The sequence below is a fragment of the Neofelis nebulosa genome, chromosome 2 (assembly GCF_028018385.1).
Source record: "Neofelis nebulosa isolate mNeoNeb1 chromosome 2, mNeoNeb1.pri, whole genome shotgun sequence".
Classification (NCBI taxonomy): domain Eukaryota; kingdom Metazoa; phylum Chordata; class Mammalia; order Carnivora; family Felidae; genus Neofelis; species Neofelis nebulosa.
The window spans coordinates 118,318,705-118,333,682 of record NC_080783.1 but is presented as its reverse complement, the minus strand read 5'-3'; the positions used below and the strand labels follow the sequence as shown (position 1 = coordinate 118,333,682).

At 43.2% G+C, this 14,978-nt stretch overlaps 1 long non-coding RNA gene across 1 annotated transcript in view; it reads left to right on the top strand.

The window, feature by feature from the left end:
• The first annotated feature begins 72 nt into the window (after nt 1–72).
• LOC131492033 (uncharacterized) overlaps nt 73–14,978 on the top strand; it is a 65,833-nt gene continuing 50,927 nt past the window's right edge. Inside the window, exon 1 of the long non-coding RNA XR_009251807.1 lies at nt 73–1,400. This is a non-coding gene — a long non-coding RNA (uncharacterized LOC131492033). The remainder of the gene's footprint in view (nt 1,401–14,978) is intronic.

Sequence of the window (14,978 nt, the reverse complement as noted above, 5' to 3'; positions counted from 1 at the left end):
CGCAGCAGACACCGCAGGGGGGGAGGTCGGCTCCTTATCTTTCGCCCTCTAGGAAACCTTAAACTTGTAATCCCAGTTTGGCCTCCGGGGCTCCGAAGGGACGGGAACCAGCCCTGAGATCCTCGGCGGCTGAGACTCCACGAACACAGGGGACCGGATTCCACTTTTCGGTCAGCAAGCTCGCACACTACCGCTGCAACCACCCAGGGACCAGTGCCAAGTGGATCCGCGCAGAGGGGCACGGGAAAACGAGTCCCGCGGTGACGCCTCTTTGGAGGCTCTGGGTTGTCAGAACTACAACTCCCACAAGGCTGCGCGCGGCGGGCCTCAGAGCTGGGAGGTAATTTCTTGCCCCAGACTTTGCATCTCGCTCCCCAGCAGCTGAGGGTCCAAGTCTCCGGGACTGGGTGGTCAATGTAGTTGGTAGGAATGAATCCGCGACTTTGCCTGGCCGATAAGGTAGGAAAAGAGAAGACTGGGGTAGAACTGGGTAATAGAGGGGAGTAATTTTGAGTCTAAGGCGTGTGGGACACTTCCGTCCTGGAAGCTGGGGTCTGTGAGGCTAAGAGCCCAGACACCAATTTACTGAGTGATCACCCCTTGCGAAGGATGGCACTAGGCGTTTTATATTTAATCTTAACTTACCAAGATTAAAGATTAAACGGCCCCTTCTGAATTCAAAGAGGCCCAAGTTGTCGCATACACGTAGAACTTTAAGCTCACTTATATCCATAATATTTTTTGTGGAAAAGTCCAGGGCCTGCCTGTGAGTGTCCCAGTGACTAAACACCTTAATTTACAAAGGACAGTGTGACCTGTAAGCACCTGTTGGTCTGGTTTCTCTTGCATATGGGACTGCCTCAAGCCTGGGTTCTAAATCTTGACAACAGAACATAATGGAACCAGCTGTGTCTGAAGGCAAAGGTCAAGTTGAGAGGAGAGACCTGTGTGAGAAGACTCTGAATATAGGCCATCTAACCAATTCCTAAATCCTTCTGATTTTTAGTCCTGGATCAAACTGGGCCAAATCTGAAGACAACATACTTATGGAGTATGACTTCTGACCTGGATCTAAGCTTGTTCAGCAAGCTGCAAGGTTATGAATACCCTACTATGGGGGAAGGGTGATTTTGGAACAGGCTCATTGTCACAGTTTTCCCCCTGGCCTCATCCCTGCCTGGTTGGACTCACTCTTCAAAGTCTTTTTGTGCATCCTGATGTGAGTACAAACTGAAAGCTGTTTTTCTATAGGCCCCGGGAGTGCCAGACAACACTGCTTTGGAAACTATAATCCCCATAGTTAGAGAGATCTGTTCTCCACAGCGTGGCAAAACATGGTACAACTTTTGTGCAGAAGGACCCTGATATTTGAACAGCTTCGGCAGCTTCAGTACATCAGGGTAAGCTTTAAGATGATGTAACGTTGGCATCTGGGAACCAGTACCTTCGGCCACAATGGACAGGCTACCCTAGCCCACACCCTCCACTCTGGCAGCCTCAGCACAGGTTTGTCAAGCATCAGGAGCAGCACCTTTGACCTATATAAGCAAGAGCAGCGGGACAGACACATTGGCCGGGGCACAAATGTGTGGTTGGGGTGACTGCACTGGGGATATCTTAGCAGTGGATCTCCGCAGGAAGCCAGAGCAGGTTAGGTTGGAAAATGACAGATTCCGTGTGGTGGCTGAGAGCACTGTTTGTCAGCACATATATGACCACTCTTGGGGAGTCCTATAAATATTGAGTACGTGATGCATGGTGGTGCTGATACTGCTGGCAAGTACCATTTGTTTGTTCGTTTATAATTTTTTTTTTTTTTAAGCGAGCTGCGGTTTAAAGGATAGGCTAGACATCGTGAAGTCACGCCCTAGGGTCTGGGGATGGCCCCGGGGGGAGGGTGGAGGAGGTGGACGAACTGAACTGCTGTTGTTGTGACCCCAGTTTTACCATCAGGCAGGGATGGCTTGGGAAACCCACCAAATTGTGTGCAGACGGTGGCATTTAACATGATGTCCAAATTGGTTTTAATCATGAGATTAGATAAGAAACAACCACATTCACTTGTTTTATGTGCAGTGGTGAGCACAGAGCCTGGTTCATAGTAAGTACTCCAAAAATACTTGCCGAGTGAAATTATAGGATATATCACAGGGATGCTGTTGAGAACATTGTCCATTTCATCACATTTTGCTCCCTATATAAATCTCCTCCTGAGAAATTTCTTTTAGAGTAACGTGTTAGCCTTAGAACGAGGATTACAAACTATGAAGATTACTTTTCCTTCATTTTTACTGGGTTGACAGGAAGCTTGGAGCCTACTTTTAAATTAACTACAGCAAATATTTGGTCAGTATAACTGTGGCCTTTTCTTCCAGGGTATCACCCTGGATGGGAAGGGAGCAAGATTGGGGAAAGGCTGTTCCAAGTGTGAAACATTTAGGAGGGAGTTAACGGGAGAGAGAGGGAGGAAGGAGTCAAGGATCACTGGTAAATTCCTGACTTGGGCAGCTCCACGAGAATGCCTTTTTACCTGGAAGGGGGTTGAGCGGAAGTTGCCAAGGTAATTTTGAATATATCTGATGTGAGGTACCCGTGAGGCATCTAAGTAGAAATGCCTTCTAGATAATTGGTTGTGTGGGTCTGGAGCTCAGATGGGAATGTATACATTAGGTTCTTCTGCACCTAGTTATTAGCTGAAACAATAAGCCTGGGTAAGATTCATGGGGCAAGTGGATAGAGTGGGGCAAGCAAAAAAAAGGGGGCTAGGACAGGACTCTAGGAGCCCGCTGTTTAAGGGAAGGGCAGAGGGAGAGAAGCCTGAGAAGGAGAGTGGGAAGGAGCAGCACAGAGATAGGAAGAAGAGAGTGAGATATCAAGGAAGCCAAGGTTCCAAGAAGGGAATGGACGACAGTGTCAAATGGAACTGAAAGGTCCGATAACGTGCAGACTGAGTGTCCAATGGATTTAACGACAAAGTAATTTGGGGTCATTTTAGTGAGAGAAGTTTCAGGAAAATAGCAGGATGGGAATTAAACAGAAGTGGGCAGCAACTGGGCAGTAAGTGTAGACATCTTGAAGAAGTTTAGCCGAGAAGAGGAGGTGAATGAGTACAGCAGCTGGAGGTGTTTGGTTCATGAAGTTAAGGGAGAATCGTCTTGAAGATGGGAGATGTTTTCACAGTTGACCCCTGAACAACACAGGTGTGAGCAGGGCGTGTACACTTACACATGGATGTTTTTTCAGTAATTACAGTACATACTGTAAGTGTGTTTTCTCTCCCTTATGATTTTTTTAATGTTTATTTATTTTGAGAGAGACAAAAGTGCATGCATGTGGGGGAGGGGCAGAGAGAGAGGGAGACAAAGGATCCCAAGTGGGCTCAGAGCTTACAGCAGAGAGCCCCATATGGGGCTCCAACTCACGAACTGTGAGATCATGACCTGAGCTGAAGTCGCATGCTTAACCAACTGAGTCACCCAGGCGCCCCTCTCTTGTATGTTTTTCTTAATAACATTTTCTTTTTACTAGTTTGCTTGATTGTAAGCCTACGGTACCTAATACACATAACGTACAAACTACGTGTTAACTGACTGCTTGTGTTACCAGTAACACTCCTGGTCGACAGTAGGCTGTTAGTAGTTAAGTGTTTGGGGAGCCAAAAGTTATAGGTGGACTTTTGACTTCGGGCGCCGGGAGGGAGAGGTCAGCACTTCTAACCCCATGTTGTCTGAGAGTCAATTGTATATATGTTTAAATGTTGATAAAAAGAAGGCTGTGGATACGGAGAGGTTAAAAATATAAGAGACAGGATAGTAGATTGAGTGGAGCGCTTAGGAGGGTAGGAAAAGGGGACAAATGAACTCAGATGTCATAATTAGCTTCAGAAGGAGAAAGTACGTATTTTCCATGTTGACAAGAGGAAAAGTAGAAAGGGTAGGTGTATGTGAATGGAGTTACGTTTCTTTTTTTTTCTTTTTTTTTTTTTTAATGTTTATTTATTTTTGAGAGAGAAAGAGAGACAGAGCCTAAGCAGGGGAGGGGCAAACAGAGAGAGAGAGGCACAGAGCTCATAGCTCCAGGCTCCGCGCTGTCAGCACAGAGCCCAACACAGGGCTCGAACTCACGAACCGTGAGATCATGACCTGAGCCAAAGTCAGATGCTTAACTGACTGAACCACTCAGGCACCCCATGAATGGAGTTACATTTATAATATGGGAATTAGAGGGCTTTTTTTCCTTTAATGGTTTCTTTTTTCTGCAAAATCAGTATGTGTATGGGAGGGGAGCCAAGCTTGATGCTTTTGAAGATTTGAGGATCATGGGAAAGTAAAATATTCACAGTACACACAAGAGAGGGTAGTGTACCATTGCCTGGTGCATTGGAATCACCTGGAGGGTTTGTCAGAGTGCAGGTTCCAGGGCACCAGTGAGTCTTACAGATCAGGGTGGGGTCCAGGACTCTGCAATTTTAGTAATTTTAGTTTTAGACAAGTACCCCCTGGTGATTCTGATATAGGAGCTCTTCAGATCACACTTTCAGAACTACTGATAGTCTAGGACGGCGTTATTTTAGTACAGGGGATTTTTTATAAAAATGGGAGAAAATTGCCAGTAGAGAGGAAGCAAGACAAAAAGGAATCATTGATAGGACAAAGCCCATAAGGAGGTGGGAGAAGGTATGATAAAGAAAGGAGGAAGGATCCACCTTGGACAGGAGAAGTCCCACCTCTCCAATTAAGATCAGCCATCCACAGGAGGGTTATATCTTTCATTAAGGGTCACCTCTTCCAGCAAGATAGGGAAGAAGGAGGTAAAGACACACATTGAGGCAGGTAAGATTGATAGTTTCACCTCCAACAAATTATTTCCCCCAGTGATGGGTTTTCTCTTTTGCCAATAAGTTTGGAAAAGAGAAAACCCATCAATAGTAATAATAATAAAAATAATAATGTTACTTATGTATTATCATATTAATTATAAAGATATAACATAAGTACATAATTATAATTGGATTGCTGGGTAGTTTGAATTAGAGCCCCTGCCCGTGTAACATCTGGACCTATAATATGAGCCCCAGATAGATACTGCTAAACTTATGCTGGGGAAGGGGTGAGTAGTTTGTGTGCTATATCGTGTGTGTGGTATCCCTCCAACATGTGAGATTAAAACATTGGTTTTCCTTCAGAACTTCTCACCAGTATGTCTCTCTCTTCCTGTTATCACCTCAGTGATTGATGGCTTCCTCGATTATTTTCTTGAATATCATTTAGCACTTGTTGGGTCACAAGTGGCAGCAAACTTGATTCAAGCTGGGTTAACAGGAGGAAAGAAAAGAGAGGAATTGATTAGCCCACGTTATGGAAAACTTCAGAACTGCCTCAGGCTTAGCTGGCTAGGAGCACTGATAACATTGGTTTCTAATGAAAAGAAATGGGCAGAAGCCCTGAATGGATGTTTTCCCAAAGAGGACATACAGATGGTTTCTGGCTTCTTTTGCGGCCTCCAGCTTCATTTCTCTCTCTCTGTTGCTTTTAGCCTCAAACTGTGTAACTTCAAACTGTCTGGCGACTGCTAGGCTGCCCCTGGTTTGCACCGTGGCCGTCGCTCTTCCCCGTTAAGCTTAGCTGGAAACAATGAGCTTTTTTTCCCTTCATGCAAACAGAGATCCTGGGCCTCAGAATCACTTGCCAGATTCGGGACACATGCTTAATTTCTGAACAAATCATTTCTGACCATCCCTGGAGTTGATGGGGAAGTAAGTGAAACCCACCCAAAGCAAACGAGCAGAGGGGTGAAAGCAGCTCTTCAAAGGAGACTCAGAGAACTGCTCTCAGCAGCAAAGGGGCAATGGATGATGAGGGGACACGGCAGATGTCTTCCACACCTTTCTCCCGTCTTTCCTCCTGTTATTAATCAACCCCTTGTGTGCCTTGTCAGGGGCTCACGGCGAAGTTGCTCACCTTTCAGCAGAGGGACATGGGCTTAATCCTCTCCTGCAGCTCTTAGAACTCCAATTAGGTATGTCTACCTCTGCCTCTGTACCTCCGTCATTTCCTTGTGTAAACACAAGGCTCCCCTTTGCCCACAGGATGATTCTTGGTATCAGCGTTCAGTGGCCCACCAGTCTGGTATTCCGTGCTGCTGTATACCTGGAATACTGGTATTTCTGTTGGTGTCATACTGTTAATTTAGGAGTTTAAAAAAAAAATCTGAATTATTTATGTCTTGACATACCACAGACATGCTTCATTAAGACTTGGACTATATAGGTGGGGCACCTGGGTGGCTCAGTCGGTTGAGCGTCCGACTTTGGCTCAGGTCATGATCTCACAGTTTGTGGGTTCGAGCCCCGCATCAGGCTCGGTGCTGACCGCTTGCTCAGAGCCTGGAGCCTGCTTCAGATTCTGTGTCTCCATCTCTCTCTGCCCCTCCCCTCCTCATGCTTTGTCTCACTCTGTTTCTCAAAAACAAATAAATGTAAAAAAAATTTTTTTAAAGACTTTGACTATAGGTGAGCTTGTTGAGAAAGCTGTCTTCTATACTTCCATAAACTTCAAGCAAAAGAAGAAAATAGCAACCACCAAAGGAAAGCTTCTAATGCAGAAATGATTCTTACCTATTACAAAGACTTTCCAGCAAATGGAATATGAACAGACACTATTGGCATTAATATGGTATCTGCATTAACATCTCTACTTAGGTAAGATAAAATAGGAAGATGAAAACAAATGAGAAATACTTTTTTGGAAGATACACACACACACATGCATATATACATATACATATATGTACATATATATACATATATATATGTATATATATGTACATATATGTATATGTATATATATATATGGCTTGTAGCTTGTAACCAATAAAAAAATTGTTAGGGGTGCCTGGGTGGCTCAGTTGGTTGAGTGTCCGACTTTGGCTCAGATCATGATCTCAGGGTTCGAGGGTTCAAGGCCCACATCAGGCTCTGTGCTGACAGAGCCTGAAACTTGCTTCAGATTCTGTGTCTCCCTCTCTCTGCCCCTCCCATGCTCATGCTCTGTCTCTCTGTCTCTGTCTCTCTCTCTCAAAAATAAATAAACGTTAAAAATTTTTTAATAAAAAAATTGTTGTTTCTGCAGAGAAACAAAACATTGCCCCCCTCCAAATTTCCTCAAAGTTATCTCCCAAGAGATAGGATTGTTTGAAGATCATAGGCTAGAGAAAAATATTTGAGAACAGCTTACAATTATCTCCTTATTATTCCCTTAACCAGTGTAGATTCAGAAAGAAACTTTCAGCAACTGGAAAGTTTTTCATAACTCAATGATGACATCATTGAAAGACCAAGATTACTTTTTAAAAAAGATCATAATTTTATTTCATTTTGTTGTTGTCAATTTCAATTCATTTTTAAATCTCAATTAAACTTTATGTAGTGCTTAAGCAACATTTTATCTTTATATTAGAGTATATTTAATATATATTCAGTATATTTACATTTTACTTGCGATTATCAATTTTTGTATTTGTAATGTATTAAATACTTTGTTTTACTGATCTCAAGTACTTAAAATACATTATATGAAATAAATACCAAATACACTGACATTTTACTTTAGTGTTTAAATGACTCTTTAGCTTGGCACTGGAGGCCTTCCAGTCAGCTCCCTGTCCATATTTACATCCTCCCTCACGCTGTCCCTACTCCTGGGATAGATGTATTTATCTATGTCTCCTTTGCCAAATAAAACTTGGATCTGGCCACCTCCATAATTTTGCTGGAGGCTCCTTTTCCTGTTTCTCTGCCTGTAATACTTCCAGTGAACAAGCACAACTGGTAGAATGGAATCTCAAGGCAAATTCATTTTTGACCCCCCACTGTCTCTTTACATCTCACCAAGGGGCTGTCTTTTCCTTGCCCTTAGAGGAGACAAAGGCAGAGGTAATAAAAGCACTCAGTCACTTTTTAAGTCACAAAATAAAGTGGCAATCAGGAATTAAAATAGCAATCCAAGAGAAGAATTAGAACTTGAACCTTGAAGTTTCTCCCCTCCTCACGCTTGGGCTGACCGAAGGCTAGAAGTTTGACATTGGAAGGTGAGGAAGAGAAGCATTCTTGGCTTCTCTTTCCTCCTCGAATGTTCCTTCTTCTCTTCTTCCATTGTATCAACCTATTTCTGACCCCTTCAGGGTCTGGAGTTTGGGGAGGGACATTAGTAAAGAGGAATTAGGAAGGGAAATTAGCACAACCCTTGTTGATAATTACTGTGGAAATGATCGAACCGGTGCTGTCTGGACCTTGCAGCTGGTTAAAGTTGATTGCTCTTTTAGGGACTTTTTCGTGGGTTCCCCAGAGACCTTCCCTTTCCCCACACTTCACCCTGAGGTATGGCACAGCAGTCCCCCATCCAGCTTGCTTCTGCTAAGGCTCCCACCCCTGCGGGAGGTCATTTTGAGCAGACTGACTCCCTTTCCCTCGGGGACCTCCTCTGGTCCCTTGGAAGGAAGCACTGTTTGCCCAGGTGGCCTCTGGGAGTGTGGCTGCTTCCCCACACCTCAGCCCTCTAGATTTACATGTCTCAAGTGCATGCCAGGTGGCAGTCCTGGGTGCCTCAAACTGCCAGAGACACACATTAAGCTCTGCAGGTGGTTCCCTCAAAGTCCTGCGCTGTGATTTGAGGTAAGGAGCATATCTCCCTCTCTCTCCTCCTTCACCCTTGGGGAGGACGGTAGAATTCTTCACACTCAGTAGTTCTCTCTCCAAAGAAATGTTTTGTTCAAAATGCTTCCTCTCTCCAGTTCAACGTCCCTTTATGCCATCAATGTAGGTGACAATTTAAGAGTTACCTGCCTCTCTTCCCCCACTTTTTACCACCTACTTTGAAAGTGTTTGCAGTTTGGTCCAACACACAGCTCTGGAAGGTGCCTCCGCGGAAGCTTTCATTTTCTTATCTTGTTACAACCCTAAAGTTCACTTTCATGCCTCTACGTCAACAAAATCTTCTTCATCACCCCCAAGGTAGTCATTTTTTACTTCACTGAACTGCTAGCTATGGATTGTCATGCCATTCACGTGGCACTTATTTTCTACCTTGTGTCGAGGTATACTTCGGAGACATTGTGAGCTCAGTTCCAGACCTCCCTGCAAAATAGTGAGCCAAATGAATTTTTTGGTTTCCTAGTGCGTACAAAAGTGACGTTGCCACTGTGCTGTGGTATATTAAGCGTGCGGTAGTGTTATATCTTAAAAATGCATATACCTTAATTAAAAAACACTTTATCACTAAAAAATGCTAACCACCAACTGTGTTTTCGGCAAATCATAATCCTTTTTGCTGGTAGAGGGTCCTGCCTCAACGTGGTCAGTTGGCTGCTGACCAATCAGGGGTGCAGGATGGTGGTTGCCGAAGGTTGGGTCGTTGCACAATTTCTTACGCTAAGAGAGCAGTGAAGTTTCTATGTCAATTGGCTCTTCCTTTCACAAACAATTTCCCTGTAGCATGTGCTGTTTAAGAGCATTTTAGGGGAGGCTGGGTGGCTCAGTTGATTAAGTGTCCGACTCTTGACCTCAGCTCAGGTCGTGATCTCATGGTTTGTGAGATCGAGCCCCACCTCAGGCTCTGCGCTGACAGTGTGGAGCCTGCTTGGGATTTTTCTCTCTCCCTCTCCCCCCACACCCCACCGTGCACGCGCTCTCTCTCTCTCTCTCTCTCTCTCAAAATAAATACCTAAACATTAAAAATAAAGTTTAATAGCATTTTACCCATAGTAGGACTTCTCTCAGAATGGAACCAATCCTCTCAAACCCTGCCGCCGCTTTACTGAGTGTATGTAATATTAGGTAATGTCCTGAATCCTTTGTTGTCATTTCAACAAGCTTCACAGCATCTTCACCAGGAGTAGATTCCATCTCAGGAAACCGCTGTCTTTGTTCATCCATCAGGAGCCGCGCCTCCTCTATTCAAGTTTGATCATGAGATGGCAGCCATTCAGTCCCATCTTCAGGCTCCATTTCTAATTCTCTTGCTATTTCTACCACATCTGCAGTTACTGTCTCCACTGAAGTCTGGAACCACTCAAAGTCGTCCATGAGAGGTGGATTCAACTTCTTCCAAACTCCTGTTAATGTTGACATTTTGACCTCTTACCATGAGTCATGTATGTTCTTAATGGTATTAGGATGGCAAATCCTTTCCAGGTTTTCCTTTTAGTTTGCCCAGCTCCATCAGAGGAATCACTATCTATGGCAGCTACAGCCTTATGAAATGTATTTCTTAAATAGACTCAAAAGTTGAAATGACCCCTTGACCCATGAGCTGTGGAATGGATGTTGTTAGCAGACATGAAAGCAATATGAATCTTGTTGTACGTCTCCATTGAAGCTCTTGGGCACCCAGGTGCATTGTCAATGACCAATAATATTTTCAGAGGAATCTTTTTTTTCTGAGCAGCAGGTCTCAACAGTGGGCTTAAAATATTCAGTAAATCATGTTGTAAACAGATGTGCGGTCATCCAGGCTTTGTTTTTCCATTTCCGTTTAGAGCATAAGCAGAGTAGATTTACCACAGTTCTTAAGGGCCCTAAGATTTTCATAATGGTAACTGAGCATCGGCTTCAACTTTGAGTCACCAGCTGTATTAACCTCTAACAAGAGAGTCAGCCTGTCCTTTGAGGCTTTGAAGTCAGGCAGTGCCTTCTCCTGCTGTAGTCATCAAAGTCCTAAATGGGGCATCTTCTTCTAATATAAGGCTGTTGGTCTACGTTGAAAACCTGTTGTTTAGTGTAGCCACCTTTGTTAATTGTCTTAGCTGGATCTTCTGGATACCTTCCTGCAGCTTCTGTATCAGCACCTGCTGCTTCCTCCTGCCCTTTTATGTTACAGAGACGGCTCCTGTCCTTAAACCTTACGAACCAACCTCTCCTAGCTTCAAACTCTTCTTCTTCAATTTTCTCACCTTGCTCGGCCTTCATAGAATTGAAGAGAATGAGGGCCTTGCTCTGGCTCAGGCTCTGGCTTTCAACACGCCTTCTTCATGAAGCTTAATCATTCTAGCTTTTGATTTAAAGTGAGAGACATGATTCTTCCTTTCCCTTGTATACTTACAGACCATTAAGTAGGGTTATTAATTGGCCTAATAGTATTGTGCCTCAGGGAATAATGAGGCCTGAGAAGAGGGACAAAGACATGAGAATGCTCGGTGGCTGGAGCATTCAGAACACACACAACATTTATAGATTAAGTTTGCCAGTGGTGCCCCAAAACAATTACAGTAGTAACATCAGAGATCGCCGACCAACAAATATAACAATAATGAAAAAGTGTAAAATGCTGCAAAGATTACCAAAACGTAACGCAGAGAAACAAAGCAAATGCTGTTGGGAAAATGACACCGACAGACTTGTTTGATGCAGGATTGCCACAAACCTTTAATTTGTAAAAGAAAAAAAAAACACACAGTATCTGTGAAGCGCAATAAATTGAGGTATGCCTGTATTTAAGTATGCTTATTTCCACCAAAAATTTGTAGTTCCTCAAAGGTAGAGACCGTGCATCTTTCATTTTTATATCACTGAAGTCTTACACATAATGTGTGGATAATATTTATCATATCCAACAAATGGATTGCTCAATATTGCTGCGTATTATAAAGTCTTGGAAAGTAGGTAATATCTTCAGTTCAACCCGTGTTTATTGACTGTGTGCTGAGTTTCAAGCAGTGTGCCCGGTAGAAGTTACAGGCATAGACAAGATGCAGTCCTGTCTAGGTGAAGCTCAGGGGCTGGGATATTACAAAAAACGACATGACTCAATAAAGATGTGATCTAAAGCCTGTGCACAAGAGGGAGTGGTTAACCCTAACCAGAAGGCTCAGGGAGGTCTTCATGAAGTTGGAACTATCTGAACAAATTTAATATTGAGCTATAATTTACATATCATAAAATTCACCCTTTTAAAGTATAAAATTCAGTGGTTTTTAGTATGTTCGCAAAGCTGTACAACCATCCCTACAGTCTAATTCCTGAACATATTCATTACCCCCAAAGGGAACTTCAGACTCATTATCAGTCACTCTCCATTCCTCCGTTCCCCCAGCCCCTGGCAACCACTAATCTACTTCCTCTGTGGATTAACCAATTATAGACATTTCATATCAATGGGATCGTATAATATGTAGCCTTTTGTGTCTGGCTTTTTCACCTAGCGTGATGTCCTCAAGGTTAATCCACATTGTAGCACATATCAGAATTCCCTTCCTGTTTAAGGCCGAATAATATTCCATGGTATGTACGTACCACTTCATCCAACATTTGGGTTATTTCCATGTTTTGGCTATTGTTAATGATGCTGCTACAAATATGGGTGCACCAATGTCCATTCAAGTCCCTTTCAGTTCTTTTGGGTAGGTCCCCAGACGTGGAACTGCTGACTCTTATGATAACTCTATGTTTAACTTTTTTGAGGAACTGCCATATTTTCCACAGCAGCTACATCATTTTACATTCCCACCAGCAATGCGTAAGTGATCCAATTCCTTCATGTCCTTGTGAATGCTTATTTTCTGTTTTTCATTTTGTTTTTGTTTATTTATAATAACCATCCTAATAAGCATGAAGTGGTATTTCATTGTGGTTTTGGTTTGCATTTCCCCCAATGACTAGTGATGCTGAGCATCTTTTCGGTTGCTCATTAGCCATTTGTGTATACTCTGGGGAGAAATCTCTAATCAAAAAGTTCATTTTTTAAAAATGTTTATTTATTTTTGAGAGAGCGCAAGCAGGGGAGAGGGCAGAGAGAGGGGGACAGAGAATCCCAAGTGGGCTCTGCGCTGATAGGCTGACAGCAGAGAGCCTGGTGAGGGGCTCGAACTCACGAACCGTGAGATCACAACCCAAGCCAAAGTTGGACGCTCAACTGACTGAGTCACCCAGGTGCCCCAAAAAGTTCATTTTTGAGTTTTGTTTGGCTTTTTTTTGTTTGTTTTGGGGTTGCAGGAGTTCTTTATATATATGTCAGTACCTTATTAGATATATGATTTGCAAATATTTTCTCCTATTCTGTGGGTTATCTTTTCGCTCCATTGATAATGTCCTTTGATACAAAAAAAGTCTTGAATTTGGGTGAAATCCAATTTATTTTTTTTCTTTTGTTGCCTATGCTTCTGTTGTTACATGTGGGCACCACTTTTGAAACACAACTGTGTTTGGCAGAATAGTGCATTGTACTTAGTCATTAGAACCTGTTTGCATTAAGTGTGTCAGTCATTTTCCAGGCTTAGCCAGTTGTAGAAAAGAGAGACAGAGCTACCTGAAGGATGTTACCATGAGCACAGGGATTTTTGCCAATATTAGAGCAATAGGTGTCTGACAGGAACAAGGAAAAGAGTTGCTAGCAGGGGAGAGAATTGCATTGAGAAGAGGAAGTGCTTAAGTTCCCTGTTTCACAATTTGAACCAATCTTAGATGAAATGGCCTTACTGAAGAGGGGAAAGCAAATGTCATGAAAAAGCTGTGCAGTGCTTTTAAAAAACATCCCTCACAGTCCTCTTTGTTCTGTCCTATGAATTAGGGAAGCGTGCCATATGTGAGAACATGGTAAAAGTGCTATGTAAGATTGTTTTGTTATTGTTTGTGTAGTAACTAAGCATGTGATACGGGAGCCTAAGAACCGGGATCGAGGAGGGAAGGCATAGTTATGGAAGGCACCTAGATCTCCCTTCCAGGAAAGACTTACTGCCCAACTGCAAGGAGTGTGATCAAGAGGAGCCTCTAGCTGTTAAATCCGTCTGATTCTGCCTCAGCTACAGAGGCCACTCTTCACCTGAGGTCGTGCCCTTCTGCGTGCAGCCTGCATTTGGTGACTGAGAAAGGTCAGGCCATTTTGACCCAATGTGGGACACTCATGTGGGCAGTGCTTGCTCTAAAGTGCTCTAGTGGGGTGGCAAAGTCTCTTCAGGTCTTTACTGCCTCCTCTGATTCATTCTCCTTCCACTCCCTTCCTTGCCCAAGTGTCGATCCTTGACCAACATCTTCTACCTGAAATCCAGCTCGGCATCTGCTTCTGAAGAAACCCAACCTGTGACCAGTGACCCTAATGATGATCTAATCTGGACTCTTTTTTTTTTTTTAAATAATGAAAGTTATTTTTTCCAAATTCAAAATTATCCTCACTTCTTTTTTTTTTTTTGAAATTTTCAGATTAAAAAAAATTTTTTTAATATGAAATTTATTGTCAAATTGGTTTCCATACAACACCCAGTGCTCATCCCAACAGGTGCCCTGCTCAATGCCCATCACCCACTTTTCCCTCCCTCACACCCCCCCCCATCAACCCTCAGTTTATTCTCAGTTTTTAAGAGTCTCTTATGGTTTGCCTCCCTCCCTCTCTAACTTTTTTTTCTTTTTTTTTGCCTTCCCCTCCCCCATGGTCTTCTGTTAAGTTTCTCAGGATCCACATAAGAGTGAAAACATATGGTATCTGTCTTTCTCTGTATGACTTATTTCATTTAGCATAACTCTCTCCAGTGCCATTCACGTTGCTACAAAAGGCCATATTTCATTCTTTCTCATTGCCAAATAGTATTCCATTGTGTCTATAAACCACAATTTCTTTATCCATTCATCAGTTGATGGACATTTAGGCTCTTTCCATAATTTGGCTATTGTTGAGAGTGCTGCAATAAACATTGGGGTACAAGTGCCCCTATGCATCAGCACTCCTGTATCCCTTGGGTAAATTCCTAGCAGTGCTATTGCTGGGTCATAGGGTAGATCTATTTTTAATTTTTTGAGGAACCTCCACACTGTTTTCCAGAGTGGTGGCACCAGTTTGCATTCCTACCAAGAGTGCAAGAGGGTTCCCATTTCTCCACATCCTCTCCAGCATCTGTAGTCTCCTGATTTGTTCATTTTGGCCAGTCTGACTGGCATGAGGTGATATCTCAGTGTGGTTTTGATTTATATTTCCCTGATGAGGAGTGACGTTGAG